Raw genomic sequence first — 12339 nt, forward strand, 5'->3', positions numbered from 1 at the left:
GGGGCTCCCCAAGCAGGCAGGAGCTTGGATCCATTGTTGAAGGTCTCTGCATAAACTCCCTGAGGGAACTGAGCCCCATGTGGCAGCCCTGCCCCCACCTGAGCACCTGAACTTAATCTCACACTGAATAGCAGCCCTGCCCCCACCCAAAGCCCTGAGGATGGGAAGCAGCATTTGAATCTCAGACCCCAAGCAATGGCTGGGATGATCTGGAGGTGAGGTGGGGGTGGAAAAAAAACTCAGAAGTCAAGTCACTGGCTGGGAAAATGCCCAAAAAAGGGAAAAAAAATAAGACCATAGAAGACTACTTTCTTGGTGAACAGATATCTCCTCCCTTCCTTTCTGATGAGGAAGACAAGGCTTACCATCAGGGAAAGACACAGAAGTCAAGGCTTCTGTATCCCAAACATCCAGAATAAATATTCCATGGGCTCAGGCCACTGAAGAGCTCAAAAAGGATTTTGAAAATCAAGTTAGAGAGGTGGAGGAAAAACTGGGAAGAGAAATGAGAGAGATGCAAGAAAAGCATAAAAAGCAGGTCAACACCTTGCTAAAGGAGACCCCAAAAAATGCTGAAGAAAATAACACCTTGAAAAATAGGCTAACTCAATTGGCAAAAGAGGTTCAAAAAACCAATGAGGAGAAGAAGGCTTTCAAAAGCAGAATTAGCCAAATGGAAACGAAGGTTCAAAAGCTCACTGAAGAAAATAGTTCTTTCAAAATTAGAATGGAACAGATGGAGGCCAATGACTTTATGAGAAACCAAGAAATCACAAAACAAAACCAAAAGAATGAAAAATGGAAGAGAATGTGAAATATCTCATTGGAAAAACAACTGACCTGGAAAATAGATCCAGGAGAGACAAGTTAACAATTATGGGACTACCTGAAAGCCATGATCAAAAAAAGAGCCTAGACATCATCTTTCATGAAATTATCAAGGAAAACTGCCCTGAGATTCTAGAACCAGAGGGCAAAATAAGTATTCAAGGAATCCACCAATCACCTCCTGAGAGAGATCCAAAAAGAGAAACTCCTAGGAACATTGTGGCCAAATTCCAGAGTTCCCAGGTCAAGGAGAAAATATTGCAAGCAGCTAGAAAGAAACAATTCAAGTATTGTGGAAACACAATCAAGATAACACAAGATCTAGCAGCTTCTACATTAAGGGATCGAAGGGAGTGGAACAGGATATTCCAGAAGTCAAAGGAACTAGGACTAAAACCAAGAATCACCTACCCAGCAAAACTGGGTATAATACTTCAGGGGAAAAAAATGGTCTTTCAATGAAATCGAGGACTTTCAAGCATTCTTGATGAAAAGACCAGAGCTGAAAAGAAAATTTGACTTTCAAACACAAGAATGAAGAAAAGCATGAAAAGGTAAACAGCAAAGAGAAGTCATAAGGGACTTTACTAAAGTTGAACTGTTTACATTCCTACATGGAAAGATAATATTTATAACTCTTGAAACTTTTCAGTATCTGGGTAGTTGGTGGGATTACATACACACACACATGCGCGCACGCGTACACACACACACACAGACAGAGAGCACAGAGTGAATGGAATAGGAAGGGATCATATCTTTAAAAAAAGGAAATTAAGCGATGAGAGAGAAATATATTGGGAGGAGAAAAGGAGAAATGGAATGGGGCAAATTATCTCTCATAAAAGAAGCAGGCAAAAGACTTTTTAGTGGAGGGAAAAAGAGGGGAGGTGAGAGAAAAACATGAAGTTTACTCTCATCACACTTGACTCAAGGAAGGAATAAAGTACACACTTATTTTGGTATGAAAACCTATCTTACAATACAGGAAAGTGGGGGAGAAGGGGATAAGCAGGGTGGGGGGGATGATGGAAGGGAGGGCAATGGGAGGAGGGAGCAATCTGAAGTCAACACTCTTGGAGAGGGACGGGATCAAAAGAGAGAACAGAAGCAATGTGGGGCAGGATAGGATGGAGGGAAATACAGTTAGTCTTACACAACACGACTATTATGGAAGTCATTTGCAAAACTACACAGATATGGCCTATATTGACTTGCTTGCCTTCCAAAGGGAATGGGTGGGGAGGGAGGGATGAAGAGAAGTTGGCACTCAAAGTTTTAGGAACAACTGTCAAGTACTGTTCTTGCTACTAGGAAATAAGAAATACAGGTAAATGGGTATAGAAAGTTATCTCGCCCTACACCACAAAAGAGAAGATGGGGACAAGGGAAGGGAGGGATGATAGAAGAGAGGGCAGATTGGTGATGGGGGCAATCAGAGTGCTCGGTGTTTTGGGGTGGGGGGAAGGGACAAATGGGGAGAAAATTTGGAACCCAAAATTTTGTGAAAATGAATGTTAAAAGTTAAATAAATAAATTTAAGAAAAAAGAAATTATAAAGTATAAACTTGACTTGAAAGAAGAAATATGAGAAGAAACCTCTCTAACTCTTTTGCAGAGTGAGGGGAGGGGGCTGTCTATGGGCATGGAACATTGTATATTTTTTCATTAAAAATTTAAATTTAGTTTTGATGCTAGGTGTCTTTTTTTCATCTGGGCTAGAAGTACAGTGCCACTCATGGGATTGATTTCCACTACTGATCAGCACAGAAACTTTGGCCTGGTCCATTTCCCAGTGGGCCAGTTTGACCCTCTTAGGCAATCTGGTCACATCCTGCAGGCTGACCATACTGGTGTTCTACTTAGTATGGGCACATAGCAGACTTAGCCCTGCTGTAACACAGAACTCTTGAACTGAAGCAATCCACCAACCCCACTCTCCCTAATAGCAGAGATTATAAGCATGAGCCACCAATCTTGGCAACATTACATATAATGTAAGATTTTCAAATACATCAATTTGTTTTATTAAATTTTTTCTCTTCTCTTTTTGTTTTTTCTTAAATTATTTTTTTTTATTATAATGGGTGATTTTCTGGGAGGGAGAGTACAGGGGAAACCTGGGCAATATTAAAACAAAAGATGTCAAGAAAAATCTATTAAGACATTACTCCCATAAACCTGGGGTGGAGTTACCTATAAAAGTAAACAACCTCAGTGGGAAGAGTGTGTCCATACTATAGAGTATACTGATAGAGAAGCTTCCATAGGGAACTCATGTGACCAAGTTGATTCATACATTTACAATGCAGGACTCCAACGCCTTTTCTCTTCTTATGGTGTTCTCGTAATGATGCCCTTCAGGTGCAGTGTTTTTTTTTCCTGGTTAGATTGCTCTGCTGGGCTTCTCAGGCTTACTCATCTCTCCATCTAGACTCACCCTGGCAGGACTAATTCTCACTTGAATCTCTAGCTGACGCTTTTCTCTGCTGACTGGGCTTTCACTCTTCCTGGCCAACTCCCTGCCTGGTGAGTACATCTTTGCTTTTTAAAGTGGTACTAGAAGTGTGACTGAGCCTTCAGCCAACCAATTGCTAGCCCCTCTAATTCTTTCATGCTTATCTAAGGAATTTTTCACAGCTCTGGGGTAAATAAGCTACCTCCTAATATGACCAAACTTCAGTGAAAAATGTGATACTTCCTTTGAGATCCTAACACCTTCTTGACTGTTGTTCCTAGGGAGGGAGTAGATAGATGTCAATTGTTCTAGGGTATCCTTATCCATATCCTTATGTCACCTGAAAGTAAAATAGTGGTGACAACAATAATACTAGACAATCCTATCCAACAAGCTTTTTTTAAATGACTGTCTCAAAGCACTATGCTAGGTCTATTTTTCATTTTACAAAATGAAAAATAGTCCCTGTCCCCATGAGCTTACTGGGCAGGAGCAAAAACATATAAACAAATAAGTATATGTGCAATTATTTGAAGAAGGAGAGAAACCATCAAAAAATTAAGATGTGATGGCAATCAAGTTTAGGATCATTTGCTGTTTTTATTTTACTAAAAGTGCTTCTGATTGACTAATATGATTAAAGATATTTCCCATCCACTTATTGGCCTCCCCATTGTGGGAAGCTTGATTAGGGGAGTTGTTTTGTAGGAGGGTCCCAAGTACCTTTTGTACTTGGTCAGAGGGTTATGCCCTCTGACTCTAAAAAGTGTATAAATACTCTGAGGGTGAGGTTTTATTTTGGGGCTTAGTTTTTGTAATAAGGTTTGAGTGCCAGATGAGGACTCTGAGAAACTGCTAAGGAGCCCCCAGCTTTGAAAACCCAGATGTCATGCTTCCCTCTCTGGCAACTATGGTCTGACAGCTGTACTTGTCTGTTGAATTATGGTCAGGCAGAGGAAGCCACATTTGTTTACTTTGGGGTTTACTGACTGGAAGTGTTTGTTTGGCCAGATGAGAACTCTGTGAAGTTGCTTAAGGAGCCCCATGGCTTTGAGAACCCAGATGTTATGCTTCCCTCTCTGAGAACTATGGTCAGACAGTTGGAACTGTCTGTTGAATTCAAGCAGAGGAAGCCATGTCTGTTGACTTTTAATTTCTCTGTATTTTCTTTGAAGTTCAGGGTGTTGAATGATATAAATGCTTGGTTAAAGGATTGATATATACACTTGATTAAAGTGATTGTCAACCCCCTCAAAAGTTGCCTTTCCTTTTATGAATGCACATCTAAGAACCTGTGATAGCAGGACCCCCTGTGTATGTTAGGGTGCTTACTGTCACATAAAGGAATCAGGAAAAGTCTACTTTGGGAGTTGACTCATGAACTGGGACTTGTAGGAATCTGGGAATTCTAAAAGGTGGAGGTGAGTAGGCAGTGAATTCTAGACAGAATCATCTATGTAAAATCCTGGAAACTGGAGGTGGAATGCTGAGTTCAGTGATCAAATCACAGATTGGAGGGGCAGTTAGGATGGGGCACAGAATGTGTTCATATTAAATAAATCTGGAGAAATAAACTAGAGTCATATAAAGACTTTAAACAAGTTAAGAAATTTGTATTTTATCTTGGGAGAGGGGACATAATAGGAAACCACTGGAGATATTTGAGGGATCTCTCCTACACTCTCGTGTGACATGGCCTAATTTATGGCACCGAAAAGACCTACTGGTTTAATGGGTATATCACAGAACTCAAAGTCCTATTTTTTAGTGATGAAGGCAATTAGGTATATTAATCCATTTCTAGAGCCAAGCATAGAACGGATGTAGGCAAGACATTAGAAAACATGCATTGGTATTTTCTGTTTCAATACAGAGAGATGGCCTTAAACAGGAGTTCTTAACCTGGGCTCTGTGAACTTTATTTTTAATATCTTGGTAACTATTTCAATAAATATGATTTCCTCTGCAATTTTGTGTATTTTATTTTACATATTTAAAAACAATTCTAAGAAAGGGTCTTTAGGCTTCACTGGGCTACCAAAGGGGTGTTCATGATCCAAAAGTGATGAACTCCTGCATTAAAGGGTTAACAGGAATGTCTCTTGAATATCAGATACCAGGGGATCTGGTGTTTGAGTCAAGAGCATTAAGTATCATATTACTATGACTGTTAATAACCATGACTTTTGGATAATCAAGATAAGAATGTTTTGTCTTTCTTGATCAAGTTACTCTGGGTAAGTCTAACGTGTAAGAGCTGTGACAAAAATTCACCATTGTATCATGCCTTAAAATTTATAAAATGCTTTCCTCAAAACCAACCTATAATTTGATAGTATGATTATTAGGTTGTAAAGACCAATTGAGACCATATGAAAATGCTTTGTAAATGTTGAAACACAATACAAATGTAAAAAGGTATCATCAATAAGAATAATGATATAATACCATGGTAATCCAATCCAACAACCATTTGCTAAGGGTCTACTATATACTAGCACTTTTCCCCTTCCACTCCCTCCAAACTCCTGACTTTAATTTTCAAGTCCATTGTCCATTAAAAGAAATCTGACCTAGCCTTCCCTGAGATTCTTAGATGTGGTATCTACCCTCAAGAAACATATTCTACTGGGGATTTACAACATATATAAGTGTATACATATATATGTGTATGTGTACATATATGTGTGTGTGTGTGTGTGTGTGTGTGTGTGTGTGTACACATACATATGAGAATTTGAGGAGGAAGAGTAAACTAAAAATCAGGGGAATCAGAAAAAGCTTCCAATATCATGTGATTTCTGAGTTGAAGGTACGTAGGGATTCTAAGAGGTACCAGTAAGAAGGGGCATTCCAGGCATAAAGCAGATCCTATGCAAATTATGAAGACCAGAGATGGAATGCTGAGTCTGAGGCTATAGCAACTTGACCAGGTGGAGTGGAATGAAGAGTGTGTGGTACAGATGAAGAAACAGGCTCAAAGGAGATAAGTGACCTATAAATGATGGATCAATCAGTAAGCATTTATCGAGAGAATATTCTAAGCACTGTTCTAGGAGTAGAAAAAAAAGACAAAAATTAAATTGCTCCTGATCTCAAGGGGCTTTCATTCCAATAAAACAAGTATGTATAAATTAGTAAACATTTATTGAGCACCATCTATATAATAGCACTTTTCTAGGCATTAGGATTACAATAATAATAATCCCTGCTCTATAAACAAAGAACAAGTAGGATATCTGGCTACATAGGAGATAAATGAAAACACACTGTAAGGTGAATTTTAGTGTAAGTAAGACGGTTTTTAGTGTGTAAAGTGAATTTTTGTTTTTATTTCTCAGAGTTCAGCTTCCCAGGATCCATAGCCATAACAATCTCCTGTTCCCAGGTATTAGATATGATTTCCTACCGATATGGTTCAAAACATTACCGTGCTTGCACACATTATATAATGATAAATACTATAAACATCCACTTCAGCTGCACAGGGAGATATAGTGATGGGGTGATGTAAACTTGTGAGGCGATTGCTGGCAATATGCCTTCTTTGTCTGTTGGCCTATAAAACAGGTGGTCACTAGACAGTGAATGGAGAACCTTGGGGGTTGAATGCATGAGCTGGAATGCTATATATGCCTTGATCCGCCCCCATCGAGGCTTGGGGGAAATCTGTGTTTGCCTCATCTGGCCCCCATTGAGACTTAAGGGGATTTAGGGGAACCACAAGTTGTTCCTGTCTCAATTGATCCCATGGAGATGTAAGGGTAATTGACCCTCCCCCTCACTTCTCAGCAGCCCCTACGAGAAGGATGCTCAGGGAATGCTGTAGGAGTTTGTACTCTCATTATCATCAACCTCTTCTGAGAAAACTAGGCTAGAATAAAGTAAGATTATTAACCCCTTCTTACTGTCTTTCCTGTCTGACCAAATCAAGAGTGAACCTGTGCTAGCAGCCCTCCAGTGTGCTGTGTTTATTTGTCTCACACACACAAAATTATCACTACCCTGTAACCCACCAACTTCTTTTTCTTTTTTTTACTAAGGAACCCAATTTTATTGAAACAGTTATCAAAATATTTTTGCTTTGTTTTTAAAAATAAATTTTTATTGATATATTCTGTTTTTTATATCTTCATAGTCATCCCAAATATTCCTTCCCTTCTCCTTCCCAGAAGCCATTCTAACAAATAGTATTTTTTAGAAAAAAAATGGGCACAACTAATAGGTACATTGAAAAAGTCCCCAAACTGTGCATTGTGTAACACCTATGTACCACTCACCTCCACAAAGCAGTCACTGGGGAAGGGGGTGTTATATCATATCTCTTCATTAAAGTCCTATTTAATCTTTATAATTTTGTTACATTCACTTTTAATTTTGTTGGTGTGTTGTCATTCTTTCCATTTACATCAATGTCATCATTATGTATGTTTTCTTGATTCTGCTTACTTCACTCCACATCAGTTCATACAGGTCTTTCTTTGCTTCTCTGTAGACATCACACATACCTTATTTCTCACAAAACAGTAATATTCCATCACATTCATTTACCATAGTTTGTCGTTATTCAATTGATGGGCATCTGTGCTTCCATTCTTCGGTATTGCAAAAAATGCTACTATAAATATTTTTGTGTATATATTAGAACTTTCTACTTACTGATGGCTTCCTTGAGGTATAAGCCCAGTAAAGGAAACTCTGGGCATGGATATTTTAGTCATTTTATTTGCATAGTTCCAAACTTCTTTGAAAAATGGTTGTACACACTCTACCAACAATATATTAGTGTACCTATCTTTCCACAACCATCTAACATTGCCTATTTCCAGGGTTGTTTTGATTTGTATTTCTCTTATTATTAGTGATTTAGAGCAGTCTTTGTTGTGGTTGTGAATAATTGTAGTCATTTTGAGAACTGTTCATATCCTTTGACCATTTATCGATTGAGGAATGACTATTAGTGTTCTATGTATATTTATTAATTGCTTATATATCTTGGATGCCACACCCATATCAGATAAATAGGAAGTTTTTTATTTTTAACTTATGCATATTTATGCCTTGAAGTTCTTTCTGTTGTCTTATTACTGTTGCTAACATTTCCAGAACAATGTCAAATAATAGTGGAAGAGAGCAGGTTTCCTTGCTTTACTCTCATATTTACTGGGAAAGGTTCTACTCTATCTCTATTGCATATGATGTTTGCTTTTGGATTTTGATAGAATTTTTTAATGATATTAGACAAGGTCCCTCAATTATATATCTTACATAGTTTTTAGCATAAAAAAGTGTTGCTCTTTGTCAAAGGCTTTTTCTGCATCTATTGAGATGATCATGTTTTGGATGTTTTGATTATAAATATGTTTATGTTGATTTTCTATTGCTGAATGATGTATCTCTGGCATAAATCCTACTTAGTAATAATTAACAACTTGGTTACATCATTGTAGTCTGTTTGACAGGATTTTGTTTAAAATTTTGATATCTTCTTTCACAAGTATTTCTTAACTCAACAAGCATTTATTAAACACTTACACAGTTAAGATTTGGGGATTAAAAAGAAAGGTGAAAAACCCCAAAACAGTACCTGATTTCAATGAACTCAAAGTCTAATGTAGGAGGCAATGTTTGAAAATTTTGTACAGGTAAAATATATGTAGGATAAATCAGAGATCATCAGCAGAGAGAAGGCACTGGCACTAAGAAAAATTAGGAATGACTGCTCATGGAAGATGGGATTTTAGCTGGGACTTGAAGGAAGTCAGGGAAGCTAAGAGTCAGAGATGAGGATGGAGAGAATTCTAGGCGTTGGAGAACTGCTGAAATTTGTTGGAATTTCTAGATTTGCAGTCAGTGAAAAATGTCCATAGGAGGAGAGTTTCTTATCTGAGGAACAGCTAGGAAGCTAGTATCACCAGATAGTAGAGCACAAAGATCAACATGTAAGAACACAGGAAAGGCAGAAAGGGGACAGGTTTTGAAAGGCTTTAGGTGTCAAGTAGAAGGTTGTCTATGTGATTGTAGATTCACTGAAGAGTATTGGGTGGTGTATATGTATATGTGTGTGAAGGTTATATCTGTGTTTTAGAAAGATCAGTGTTCGGCCTAGAGCCCGAGAGGTACCCGAGCCGTCTTACCTTTTCACAGGTCTTTGGTGGCCATCTGGATAAACGTATTGAGAGAAGAGACTTTCCAGAGTCAAACAAGGGTTAGGCTTTATTCAGGGTCTTAGTTACATATCCATATGCAGGGTGAATTCTTCCTCAGGAGAGAGGAATCCTCCTCCTCCCAAGGGGGCAGGGATCATACAGCAAGAGGATGGGAGTGGAAGAGGGGAGGGACCCTCTTCCCTCTAAGGGCCCCACAGCAAGAAGAGCCCCCAGAGGGGACCCCGCATCCAGAAGAGGGCCTTCAGGCTTTCCTGTCCCTACTTAAGTTCTCCCACCACATAGTTTGCACGTGAATACCATGCGTGCTCTCAGCCCCTAGCTAATCAACAACAGGTGTGCTCAGACCACGGGCCAATGTCAAGGGTAGGATGCTCTCCCCAGCAAGTTTCCCACTGAGAAGAGGTAGAAATGCACGAGATAGCCTGTGTTTCACGCCTCAATTCCCAGCTGTTCCCTGGGGGGCCTCGTGAGAACTCTGAGGTTTAGAGGTCCTCACTTTTACCTGCCCGAGACTGTCCACGTGAAAACTGAGCTTACACCCCCAACAGATCAGTTTGTAAGTTAACCTAAGGATGCCCTCTCTAAGAGAAATAAGTGAAAGATGGCAGAAGACAATCTAAGTTGGGAAGGGCCATCTTACTTTAAAATCTAGCAGAACTGGGCTGGTGTAAATCTTTAGAAGAAAAAAATAGAGAGATGTTTTTAGCAGTAGGTAAAATGGTCTAAGAGTCTATTTTAGGCTTTTTAACAAGTCCAAGTCTGCTAATCAGAGCTCTCTCCACAGCAGGCAGATTTCCAGTTAAACTAGTTTTAAGAGGCTGGTATTCTAAAAACAGAGTTGAGATGCCTTACTGGGCTTTGTCCTAGGTTTTTTTTTTTTTTTTGCCAAGTTCTTTTTTGACTCTTTCTCCCTCCTCTTTTCCCCCTCAAGTCTCTCCTTTAATTTTCCAGTTTTGATGTCCACTAAATAGAGAACCCTGACCTACATTTTCCTGGGTCACTTAGACCTAAATCCTTAAATTACCAATTGACCAGGTGCTGTTCCTCTGCAGGCCATTACAAGAGCCTCCTTTTAACTAGAGCACCAAGTTCTTTAATGTGTGGTATTCAAGAAGAGTGCTGGTCAACCCTCTGAAGCGTCCTCTGTATTCCAACTGGAATTCCTTTTGAACCAACTCCCCAAATTTGGCTTGGATTTCAAAGCCCCAGCATATTTTTTTTTTCATCTGTGACTAAACTTCTAGATCTCCCTACCTGATTTTCTTCCTTCAGTTTTTTGGGGGGTGTGGGCAGCTGTTGCTTTTGCACGTGAAGCCTCTGGGTGATGTTCATCTTCTCTCCTCATGTCCTTGGCCAATTTACTTTATCCAGGTTATTTGGATGACTCTATATTACTCTGAAAATGGGGTCACCCTAGCAGTCCCCGCACAGAACCAGCACAGTGCTGATGATCTGTGGGTGTTCACTTAAAGGTGCAGGTGAATAGACATTTACATAGGTTTGTTCCTTCCAAGGCTTTCCATATTATACCATCATCAACTAACAAAAGCAAACTTTTCCTGGTATTTTGTCTAATTATATTGTGCTATAACAGTCAGCCCTCCCTCCCTCACATCCAAGTCAACTGCAAGTCATGTCATCATCTCAATGTCATGGTCCTCTTCGAGAACACAGGACAAACACAACAACAACACAATAGGACAGGAGGGGAAAATATGAGCTGTAGTATGTGTCTCAATCAACAAACATTTATTAAGTACTTCTGGGCAAGGTCCTGTAGTAGGGGCTAAGAATACAAAAACAAAATAGAAATAGATCCTGCCTTTAAAGAGAGTTCACTCAAGTAGGGGGACACATATGTACATATGTGTATATATACACATTAATACTAAGTAACTTCACAACTGAGGGACAGTTAACAAACTGGTGAATGGGGACATTGGGAAAGTTCTCCAGGTAAAGCAGGACTCACAATCTTTTCTGTGCCTTTACCCCTTTAACAACTTAATAAACCCCATATATTCCTTAGAATGTTTATATGTATAAAATATACAGAATTACACATGAAACCAATTATACTGAAATAGTTACCAAATTATTTTTTCCTTAATAGTATTTTGCTTTTTCCCACTTATATGTAAAAATAGTTTTCAACATTCATTTTTGTAAAATTTTTGAGCTCCAAATTTTTCTCTTCCCCTCCTGCTTCCCAAGGCAGCAAGCAATCTATCAAAAATATTTTTTTAAAAAGTTCATGAATGCTAAGTTAAAGGAACCTGTCACCTGAATTGTGTTTCAAAGAAAACCAGGCATCCTAAGGAGTGTAGGTGAGGAGAAAATATATTCTAGATATTGAAGACCACTTGGGAAATGGTACAGAAGTGAGAGATAAAAAGTATCATATATGGGAAGTGGCAAGTAGGTCAGTTTGCTTGGAATGAATAGTGGATTGTCATGGGTTTCAAATTTTAGAATTTTGTATTGAGAGACAATAGGGAGGCGTTGAAGACTTTTGAGTGGAAGGAGGATCATGGTTAGATCTCTGTTTTAGGAATAGGAGTTTAGTAGCTATGTGGAGAATGAATAACCATTCATTAAACTCTTAACTCTGGGACAGGAACTGTACTAGGTGCTGAGGATATAAATGCAAAGAATGAAATAATCTCTACTCATACGGAACTTGTAGGGAGACTATACACACAAGGGAATAGTAATAAAGCTAAGAGAATTTTGGTCTGGGGAGTCATAGGGATGGTGAGTTGATCTCTAAGGAAGCAGATTGCCACGCTTTTTACAGAAATGATGGCAGTATTGATTACTGTTCTCAGAGGAAGGGATTATTCAGGTGCAGCAGAGGAAATGGCAAGATGCCTTGGGTGGATG

The sequence above is a fragment of the Notamacropus eugenii genome, chromosome 1 (assembly GCF_028372415.1).
Source record: "Notamacropus eugenii isolate mMacEug1 chromosome 1, mMacEug1.pri_v2, whole genome shotgun sequence".
Taxonomy (NCBI): Eukaryota; Metazoa; Chordata; class Mammalia; order Diprotodontia; family Macropodidae; genus Notamacropus; species Notamacropus eugenii.